The 11,847-nt window shown below is 40.0% G+C and overlaps 1 pseudogene; it reads right to left on the bottom strand.

The window, feature by feature from the left end:
* Positions 1-609: 609 nt before the first annotated feature.
* On the bottom strand, positions 610-1,282 carry LOC127094643 (zinc-finger homeodomain protein 2-like; annotated as a pseudogene).
* Between the last annotated feature and the right edge of the window lie 10,565 nt (positions 1,283-11,847).

An 11,847-nucleotide genomic window follows, 5' to 3' on the forward strand; every position in this document is an offset into this window, starting at 1 on the left:
AATGCAACATCAGTGAAACTAAAATACGAATGTTTACGTGTATGAAGTGAACGCGGATAGATAATATCTGAATAAAATACCCCAACACATGAAAAATCGATCAAACCAATCATCAAGTAATTTACTAATAAAATGAAAATTGAACATCTTCATCAAATGAATTTCTAACTAATTAATTAACTATAACAAAAAATATTTTTTTAAAATGCATTAAATGATGAGGGTTTACTCATGGAAATGGGGTGTCAATGGAAAAATATGGGCCTAAAACCCAATTGCATGAAATCCACAAAATAAAGCAAGTATAACCTAAATTAAATAAGTGAAAAGAAAAAAAAAGAAAAAAAGAAAATGGATCTGATATGTGGGTGGGAAGGCGCACCATGTTCAACATTCATTTTGAAATCCAGGTCCAACCTATCACGAAGGGACACGTGGCAAGGTAATGAAAGGGAAAAAAGTAAACCAACCTATTCTTTATTGTTCCTCTGGCAATTCCTCTTTCAGAAGAAAAAACAAATCCACCCTAGCGTTCATCATAAGATCGCAGGTGATATTGTTCGTGGCAAGAAAGATTAAGAGAGGAGTTATTACTGCGCCGCGTGGTGTTTACCACATGGAGATGAAAAGAGAATCCTTCTGTTCAACCGTGAACTTTGTTCGGCGTCGCTTCTTACTCGAACCACCGCCGCTCGGATTCAAAACGTCTTCATCTTGATCCTCCCTCGTACTCTGCGTCCCTCCGCCTCCTCCTCCGCCTGAGGTCGACAGTAGAGTAAGCGTCCCGGTCCTCTGCTGTCCAGAAACATGCAAGTACCCAGCCGGAGTTCGATAATAAGCCTCAAACTGCGACTGAGGTAACGCATGGTGGTGGTGGTGTGTTCAACAGAAAAGGATCCCCGGCAGTGAAGTCAGGCGACTCCTTGCAGTGGAAATTACGGTGACAGTTACACGCAACACGTTTTAACAATTCCAAACTTCCTTCATTCCCCGCCGGCATAAACTCGCCGCAACCGTCTAAAGCATGACCACCGATTCCGACAACATGATTCTTTAAACACTCTCTATACCTTGCTTTTCCGTTTCCGACACCGATGTTGATGTTACTGTTGTTACTGTTCCCGTTGTTGTTGTTGTTACTGTTACTGTTTCCGTTGTTGTTGTTGGAATGTGTCACGACGGTCGACGAATAATGAACTGATGTTGTTGGTGTTCTTTCAAGCGAGGAGTTAGGACCTAATCTTTCTACCGCCATTAAAGCCTCCTCCTCATTGAATCCCATTTTTACCAGGGATAGTAATGTATCATCATTCTTAGAAGGAGATTTTGGTATTTCTTCATCCGATGAATCATCTTCGTCTGATGAATCATCCTAGGAGCTCGCTGCATACTCTGAAGAGGTGGGATCTGGTTCAACTTGTTGTTGCTGCTGAGAAGACCTTTCTAGCTCTTGATATGTGAGAAACTCTTCAACTAGTTTATGTTCATTTTCCTCACCATATTCCTGAATTACTTTGGCAACCATTTCAGGATGAAATCCCATATTAATGAGAGAGTCAAACACCTCGGTATTAGATGGACCTGCTGCAAATGAGTTTTCCTCTAGAGACCGAGACCCAAAAGTCTGTCCATAGGGAACAGTTGTACAGGAAGAATGAAAGCTTTCAATCTCAAGCTCATCTTCAGTATTCTAATCATAACCTCCACTCCCTATACCAGAATCATCACTCATTTTGTCTCCCAATTTCGCAAAGGACGAATCTTCGGGCTTCACGAAAATGGACGACGTATGAACTTCATCTCAAATTGTATCAACCAATTTCTTCAACCTCGCTTCAGAATGAGTAATGAGAAAGTGTGTGGTTTTATGGAGTAGCAACATGTGTCTTGTGTTTGTTCCTGTTGAGGTTTTTTTGTCGATTGGGATGGGTGAGTGGAGAGCTGGGTTGTATTTGACATTGAGATCTATGAGAGGGTGGAGAACGGCGTCGTGTGCGGTGGTGTTTTCCATGGTGGTTGGTGGTGGTTGACACGGAGGTGAATGGTGGTTAGGTGGTGACGGTGAGATGATGAGAAGAGAAGAGGAACGATCCTCTCAACTCCCCCTTTCCTTATCTTGCTATTTTCTTTTTTATGTGGAGCATGGAGTGAGGTAGGTGGAGAGAGATGGAGGGTGAGGTGTTGAAGGTAGGTCCGAAAAAGTGAAGAGTTTTCACATTCTTTACGTGTTTTTTTTGGGTAAAGGTGAACATGGACTATGTTGTTTTTCTTTCCAAAATTGATAGAGCAGAGGTATTATTAGCCTTCTCCCAAAAAAGTCACAAAGATCATATTCAACAATTGGTTAGTGGAACTGTTGGAGGACAAATAGCATTGTGTGGGAGGGTTAAAGGAGCATTTGATGCTCTTTTTCATTGTACCGCATTTGGATCGATACAGATGAAATGGACATTTCTCTAACCTCCCTTCTCAGCTATTATCACGCGACCCTCTATTTTCATTTTTTATTTTAATATTCTTATTTCTGATTGGTTAAGAGGGAATCATAAAGATAGAAATTGTAGTCCATTGATTAACTGAATATGACGGTCAGGATCAAAACAACTTAAAAATTATCCCTTTTAAAAAATTGAATTGATTAAAATCAAATTTAATTAATTAACACAAACAAAATTCATAGTTTTTTTTTAAATAACCATAATAAAATAAAAATAACGACATGAACAATGCTATTTAATTTTTCTGAATCTTTTGACAAAAGCATAAAAAGAAAAGACTGGAAATAAATAAAAATCGGGCACGAGAGTGCCCAAAAAAAAATTAAAATGACTGTACCACACTGATCAGTGCGAAATAAACTTCTCGGAAATATACAGCGTTTGAGCCAATTTTGAAATGAAAAATGACCGGTTAAATGCTCAGATTGGCCAAAATGTGACCGAAAAAATTTGCCGAAAAAATAAATCGAGCACACCAAGTTAAACTACGTGAAACGTAGATTAATAAAACTGATGTCTTCAAGTTTGATTTTGAAACTTTTTCACCCGCTGTTTTGACACACATCTGATAATTAATTCAACCGGTTTGTCTGTAAATCCGAAAAAAAATATTTCGACTGCTATTCTAGGCATTATGCGGTATGGAATGCATGGTATGCTATGTAGACATGCAACAGCTATGATGAATGTATTGAATCAGCGATTCAGGGTCAAAATTGGGGTGTGACAGTTGCCTCTATTTAAGTATCTTCAACATGAGAATATGAAGAAGTACGCTCTTCATATGATCATAGCGGGAGATAGTTAAATACTAAGAAGACCCGAATTTTGATCCTAAAATGCAAATGATAGGATATGATATGAGATGAATGCCTGAATGAATGACTCTTTTTTATTTGATTTGTTAGGGATATGACCAGACATAAGATAAACCCTAGCATGATGCTTTATGATGGATACAGAATGAAACAAAGATCTGTGGGGAATGCTGATGGTCCACAGGGAGATAGACAAATGGTAAAAACCAACTCGTTGGGGAAAAGAATCCTGCTGGAGAATCAAACACACACTAGAGAGTACTCAAAGTGAAATTCGATGAACGACACTTAGAATACAAGAGATTTCGAAAGTAAGTTCACACATGACTTACTAAACCCTGAATAAGAAAATTTTCTACAACAGGTTCATGCATGACCTGATAACACTGAAACAATCGTAGAGAAAAGGTTCTTCAAAACAGGTTCATACATGACCTGGTAATACTGGAATGAAAGCTCAACAACAGGTTCACACATGACTTGACAATGTTGGGGAATATCAAGAAGTTCTGACAGCAGGTTCAGACATGACCTAACAAACTCAGAAAAAGTTCAAAAAGAGTATATCAACAGGTTCATACATGACCTGATGACCAACTTGAACATTTTGAGAAAATTTCCACAACAAGTTCATACATGTCTTGACAACATCAGAACAAAAGGTTCAGCAACAGGTTCATACATGACCTGATAACACTGGAATAATCAAAGAAAAGATTCTTCAAAACAGGTTCAGACATGACCTGGTAATACTGGAATAAAGGCTCAACAGCAACGAGTTCATACATGACCTGACAATGCTGAAACATTCAAAGAATTTTCAACAACAGGTTCGTACATGACCTGACAACACTTGACTATTCAAAGAGCGTTTAATTAATAGGTTCAAACATGACATGACAATGTTGGGGGATATCAAAAGGTTCCATAAACAGATTCAAACATGACCTGACAATACTGGAAAACATACAAAGAAAATTTCATCTGGAGGCTCATACATGACCTGACATCGTTGGAATATACAAAACATTTCAACAACGGGTTCAGACATGACCTGTCAATACTTGGGAAAAATCAAAGGGATTTTTGTCAATAGGTTCATACATGACCTGACTGTAAGACCCTAATTTTGGCCCTAAGATCCCTCATAGCATCATAACATTGCATTTGCAAAGCCTCAAGGATCATAAGCATCTTGGTTCCCCTTGCCTTTGGGTGGGACCTCTTGTGAGTGGTTTGAGATCACCAAGCATGCTTGAATTGTATTATTGCTTTTCTCATTTTTGTTTACTAACCAAAAGCACAAAAATATGTCACTAACATTTCTTGTTTGTAGCTTGAGCAATCACAAGGTCCAAAGCTTCTAGGAGATCCTGTGTGCATTGATGTGGCCAAGAGAAGAGGAAAGCAAGCATGGCAATGGTTCCCAAGGCCCTCATCCATCAAATATGCCTCCCTAGTATCTCAATTCATCATTTTGATCAAAGCAAGTCAAAGGGTTTGAGGTTTGTTCCTCAAGGAAACCCTAATTCATCTGTTCAACCACTGTGCCTTGTGTAACACCCCGATGATAATATGTATTTATTTAAATTAAATTAATAATATGTTTATTAATTTAATTAGAATATTTGAATTATTATTATTATTATTTTGGAATAATAATTATTGGGATAATTATTTAGTGGAATAATATTATTGGAGTATATAAGTTGGAATAATAAAAAGTCCCATTTTTTTTTGGAAAAAGGTTTTCACGTGAAAAGGAAAAAGAGACAGAACGTGGAAAAGGGCAAAAAGAGAACCAGAGAACAAGGGTTGAAGGGAGGAGAAGCTTGGAGCTCGGAAGCTGCCGGATTAACTCAGGTAAGGGGGGTTTATCATCAATTAACGGGTATTATGGGATGATATGTACTGGGTAGTAATAGACCATTTGTTTTACCTCTGATTGGATGATATATGCTGAATTGTGAAACTTTTGAAATGAACGAAAATTTGATTATAATTGACGAAATTCGTAGGAATTTGAGATGGAGAGGTTAGCAAATTGTGAAAATCGAAAGTGTATGATTAGTGATAGATGATAGGAATGCATTGTGTGTAAAATTTGGACTGTAGAAGGTTGAATTGGGTAGATCTCGTAGCAGAGAAAGCCATTGCAGATCTGTGAGCTCTGGTTTCTGGTCATACGCGTATGGCACTAGGCAATACGCGTATGAGATGTTGGTACGCGTATGGGGGGAAGCCTTACGCGTATGGGAGAGAAAGATGACATTTTGAACGTAAATTGGTCTCTGGTGGTACGCGTAATGGGGTATTGTTACGCGTAGCATACGCGTATGAGACAGGTGATACGCGTATGAGTTGGGCGAGGAAATGCGCAATACGCGTATGAGAGTGGGCATTACGCGTATGGGATTGGCCAGTTTTGGGCAATACGCGTATGGAAGAGGCAATACGCGTATGGGCAGAATTGTGTTTTGCTGTGCTACTGTTGTGCAGTTTGTGGTTGTTTAGGCTGAGTGATGCGACTTAGCTGAGATATGATGTGATAGGGATCATTTCCCGTTGTTTTGAGTGACATAGGTATTAGTAGAGTGTGCTAATGCTGTGTTTGCTTTTGTGGCATGACATGATATGCTTTTGTGATTAATTATGTTGATGATGTGTGATGGTATACGTGATGATGTGAATGTATACATTTGTGAATAGACTGTATTATGGCTTAGAGTGTGAGCATGTGTCTATTCTTGATTATTGTTGATGTTGCATTGCTAGGTGATTAGCATGCATATTGTGGCCTTCGGGTGGTAGCTAATTCCCATGGTGAGGAATTAGTGAGTTTAGTCATTTTTGGACTGTTGTTGATTGTTTGCATGCTAGGTGAGTAGCGTGCATTTCATGGCCCATTTGGGGTGGTAGCTAATTCCCATGGTGAGGAATTAGTGAGTGAGTCACTATGTCTCAAATGAGTGGGACTAGTGAGCTTGGTAGCCGTGCCTGGATTTGGACGGTGAGGTTGAACTATATGTTCACAAATAGTCGGTACCGCATGCATAGAGTCTCATTGCATAATGAATGTGTGGCATATGATATGATTGGATGTATTCCAGTATCATATGTGTGTTGTGTGTTGTGTTGTTAATGATTGAATATGATGGAGAATTGTACTGTTGAGTATGATGTTTGAATGGATATTACTGTTGCTGAATGCGTAGTCTAATTAGGGTGAATTAATGTGTTAATTACTTGGCATTACATGTTGTTCTATAATGCTTATTATATTGATTGAGGAACTCACCCTTACGCCTATTTTTCAGGTAACGAGAAATGAGTTGAGTAGAAGCTTATGCTTGGAGTCTAGAGTAGTTTCTTATGGGTCATGCTCTGATAGATGTAACATCGGGAAGGGGATGTTTTAATTAAATTGATATTGGTTGTTGAATGATTTACATGTATTGTGTTACATGTTTTACATTGAGTTGAATTATTCCGCTGCGAATTATGCAAAAGAATCTTATTTTGATTTAAACAAATGAGCATGACAGGATATTTTGATAAATGAAGTGAAATGATTGTGTGACACCCTTCGGGGCATAATTACTCTGATGAATATATGTGTATTTTAATTATAATAATTTGGGGTATTTAGAAGGGTGTTACATTAGTGGTATCAGAGCATAGTCGGTCGTGTTGAGTCGTAGTTATTCTGTTCCCCTGTACGGGATAGGTGTTGTGTAACCCTATCAGTACTTATTTGTTTTAGTTGTTTGGGTTTTCAGAATAGAGATGGCTGGAAGGGGTAGAGATGATGCTGCGATTGCTGAGGCTCTGGGTATGCTAGCTGGAGTACTTGGAGGAAATCCGAATGTTATGGGAATGGGAGCTGCTCGTCAGTTGAGTGAGTTCCAGAAGAACAATCCTCCAATGTTCAAGGGAGCATACGATCCAGATGGTGCTCAGAAGTGGTTGAAGGAGATTGAGAGGATCTTCAGAGTAACTGAGTGTGCTGATAACCAGAAGGTCAGGTTCGGTACACATATGCTGTCAGAGGAAGCTGATGATTGGTGGGTTGCTACCCGCACTGAGTTGGAAACTGCTGGAGATGCTGAGATTTCTTGGGCTGTGTTCAGAGAGAGATTTCTGAGGAAGTATTTTCCCGAGGATGTCAGAGGGAAGAAGGAGATAGAGTTCTTGGAATTGAAGCAGGGTAACAGGTCCGTTACGGAGTATGCTGCTAAGTTCACAGAACTGTCGAAGTATTATACTCCCTATGCTGAGGCTGCTGGGGAATTTTCAAAGTGTGTGAAGTTTGAGAACGGGTTGCGTCCCGAGATCAAGCAGGCTATTGGATATCAAAGGATTAGAGTGTTTTCTGATTTGGTTGACTGTTGCAGGATTTTTGAACAGGATTCCAAAGCCAGAGCAGAGAGCTATCAGCAGAGGGTTGATAGGAAAGGCAAGAATCAGATCGATCGTGGGAAACCGTATGCAGCTGGCAAAGGTTTCCAGAGGCAGAGTGGGATGAAGAGGCCTAGTGGGGGAGACTCTAGTGCTCCTGTTAAGTGTTACAGATGTGGTCAGGCTGGACATCGTATCCATGAGTGTACCAGTAATGAGAAGAAGTGTTTCAAATGTGGAAAAGGTGGTCATTTGGCTGCAGATTGCCGGTTGAAGACTGTGACTTGCTTCAACTGTGGAGAGGCGGGTCATATCAGTCCACAGTGCCCTAAGCCGAAGAAAGAGAATCAGTCAGGAGGCAAGGTTTTTGCTTTATCAGGTTCTGAGACTTTTGCAGATGATCGTTTGATCCGAGGTACGTGTTATATTAATGGCTTTCCTCTTGTAGCTATTATTGACACAGGTGCGACTCATTCTTTTATATCCTTGGATTGTGCTGTGAAACTTAAGTTAGAGATATCTGAGATGCTTGGTAGTATGGTGATTGATACTCCTGCGAAGGGTTCAGTGACTACTACTTCTGTTTGTCTAAGTTGTCCCTTGAGTATTTTTGGTAGAGACTTTGGGATAGACCTTGTGTGTCTTCCATTAGTGCAGATTGATGTTATTCTGGGTATGAACTGGTTGGTGTTTAACCGAGTTTCCATCAACTGTTTTGATAAGACTATGATATTTCCTGAGATTGAAGAAGGAAAGAGTTTGTTTTTATCAGCCAGGCAGGTGAATGAGGAAGTGGCAGATGGGGCAGAGTTGTTTATGCTGTTAGCGACTTTGGAAGCTAAAGATAAACTGGTGATTGGCGATCTAGCGGTAGTGTGTGATTTTCCTGATGTGTTTCCGGAGGAAGTGAATGAATTACCGCCAGAGCGTGAAGTTGAGTTCTCGATTGATTTGGTACCTGGTACTAGACCGATATCGATGGCTCCTTATCGTATGTCTGCTGCGGAGCTAGCTGAATTGAAGAGTCAGTTGGAAGATTTGTTGGATAAGAAATTTATTCGTCCGAGTGTGTCACCGTGGGGTGCACCAGTGTTGTTGGTTAAGAAGAAAGAAGGTACTATGAGGTTGTGTGTGGACTACAGGCAATTGAATAAAGTGACGATCAAGAATCGGTATCCTTTACCGAGGATTGATGATTTGATGGATCAGTTGGTTGGTGCAAGTGTGTTCAGCAAGATAGACTTGAGATCTGGGTATCATCAGATACGTGTGAAAACTGAGGATATTCAGAAGACTGCTTTCAGAACAAGGTATGGACATTATGAGTATTCTGTAATGCCTTTCGGTGTGACTAATGCACCTGGAGTATTTATGGAGTATATGAATAGGATTTTCCATCCGTACCTAGATCAGTTTGTGGTGGTGTTTATTGATGACATTTTGGTGTATTCGAAATCTGAAGAAGAGCATGCTGAGCATTTGAGAGTGGTTTTAGGAGTTTTACGAGAAAAGAAGTTATTTGCTAAACTGTCAAAGTGTGAATTTTGGTTAGAAGAGGTTAGTTTTCTTGGTCATGTGATTTCAAGAGGTGGTGTTGCTGTTGATCCTTCTAAGATAGAAGCGGTATCTAAGTGGGAAGCCCCGAAGTCAGTTTCTGAGATAAGAAGTTTTCTTGGACTTGCAGGTTACTATAGGAAGTTTATTGAGGGATTCTCTAAGTTGGCGTTACCGTTGACAATGTTGACCAGAAAGGGGCAAGCGTTTGTTTGGGACTCAAAATGTGAAGAAGGTTTCCAAGAGTTAAAGAGAAGGTTGACTACTGCTCCTATTCTGATATTACCGAGTTCGTCGGAACCATTTGAGGTTTACTGTGATGCTTCATTGTTGGGTTTGGGTGGTGTGTTGATGCAGAATAAGCAGGTTATAGCTTATGCTTCGAGACAACTAAGGGTTCATGAGAGGAACTATCCGACGCATGATTTGGAGTTGGCAGCTGTGGTATTTGTTCTGAAGTTGTGGAGGCATTATTTGTATGGATCAAGATTTGAAGTTTTCAGTGACCATAAGAGTTTAAAGTATTTGTTTGATCAGAAGGAGCTGAATATGAGACAGAGGAGATGGTTAGAGTTTCTGAAGGATTATGATTTCGGTTTGAATTACCATCCGGGTAAAGCAAACGTGGTGGCTGATGCATTGAGTCGAAAATCATTGCATATGTCTATGTTAATGGTTAAGGAATTGGATTTAATTGAGCAGTTTAGAGACTTGAGTTTGGTGTGTGAGAGTACTCACAATAGTGTTAAATTGGGAATGTTGAGATTAACAAGTGGCATTCTGGAGGAGATCAGAGAAGGTCAGAGATCTGATATGCTTTTGGTTGATAAGTTGACTTTAGTGAATCAAAGTCAAGGTGGTGAATTCAGAGTTGATGAGAATGGTGTTTTGAGATTTGGTGACCGGGTGTGTATTCCGGATGTTGCCGAGCTTAAGAAGAGTATTCTTGAAGAAGGACATCGTAGTGGCTTGAGTATTCATCCTGGAGCTACGAAGATGTATCATGATTTGAAAAGGTTATTTTGGTGGCCGGGAATGAAAAGAGAAATTGCAAGTTTTGTGTATTCCTGTTTGACTTGTCAGAAGTCGAAGATTGAGCATCAGAAGCCGTCTGGGCTAATGCAACCGTTGGCTATTCCAGAGTGGAAGTGGGATAGTATCAGTATGGATTTTGTTTCTGGTTTGCCGAGGACCAGTAAGAATTTTGAGGCTATTTGGGTGATTGTTGATAGATTGACGAAGTCGGCTCATTTCATTCCGATCAGAATGGATTATCCGTTAGAGAGGCTAGCCGAGTTGTATATTGAGAAGATTGTAAGTTTGCATGGTATTCCGTTGAGTATTGTTTCGGACAGAGATCCTAGATTTACATCGAAGTTTTGGGAAGGTTTGCAGAAGGCTTTGGGAACTAAGCTGAGATTGAGTTCTGCATATCATCCGCAGACTGATGGTCAGACGGAGAGGACGATTCAGTCATTAGAGGATCTTTTGAGAGCGTGTGTTTTGGAAAAGGGAGGTGCTTGGGATGGTTATTTGCCTTTGATTGAGTTTACCTACAACAATAGTTTTCATTCGAGTATTGGTATGGCACCGTTTGAAGCTTTGTATGGTAGGAGATGTCGGACACCTTTATGTTGGCATGAGTCCGGTGAGAGTGTTGTGGTTGGACCGGAGATTGTTCAACAAACTACGGAAAAGATTAAGATGATTCAGGAGAAGATGAGGATTGCTCAGAGTCGTCAGAAAAGTTATCATGACAAGAGAAGGAAGTCACTTGAGTTTCAAGAGGGAGACCATGTGTTTCTTCGTGTTACTCCGATAACTGGTGTTGGTCGGGCTTTGAAGTCGAAGAAGTTGACACCTCGATTTATTGGTCCTTATCAAATTTTGGAGAGGATAGGAGAGGTAGCCTATCGTATCGCTTTACCGTCGTCGCTTGCGAATTTGCATGATGTCTTTCATGTGTCTCAGTTGAGGAGGTACATTCATGATCCGTCGCATGTGGTCCAAGTAGATGATGTACAGGTGAGAGATAACCTGACTGTTGAAACATCACCTATGAGGATCGAGGATCGAGAGTTGAAGCAATTGCGGGGTAAAGAGATTGCCTTGGTGAAGGTAGCTTGGGGAGGACCAGCAGGTGGCAATGTGACTTGGGAACTGGAGAGCCAGATGAGGGAGTCTTATCCGGAGTTGTTCGCTTGAGGTATGTTTTCGAGGACGAAAACTCTTTTAGTGGGGGAGAGTTGTAACACCCCGATGATAATATGTATTTATTTAAATTAAATTAATAATATGTTTATTAATTTAATTAGAATATTTGAATTATTATTATTATTATTTTGGAATAATAATTATTGGGATAATTATTTAGTGGAATAATATTATTGGAGTATATAAGTTGGAATAATAAAAAGTCCCATTTTTTTTTGGAAAAAGGTTTTCACGTGAAAAGGAAAAAGAGACAGAACGTGGAAAAGGGCAAAAAGAGAACCAGAGAACAAGGGTTGAAGGGAGGAGAAGCTTGGAGCTCGGAAGCTGCCGGATTAACTCAGGTAAGGGGGGTTTATCATCAATTA

Source organism: Lathyrus oleraceus, chromosome 6 (assembly GCF_024323335.1).
Source record: "Lathyrus oleraceus cultivar Zhongwan6 chromosome 6, CAAS_Psat_ZW6_1.0, whole genome shotgun sequence".
In the NCBI taxonomy this organism is placed as follows: Eukaryota; Viridiplantae; Streptophyta; class Magnoliopsida; order Fabales; family Fabaceae; genus Lathyrus; species Lathyrus oleraceus.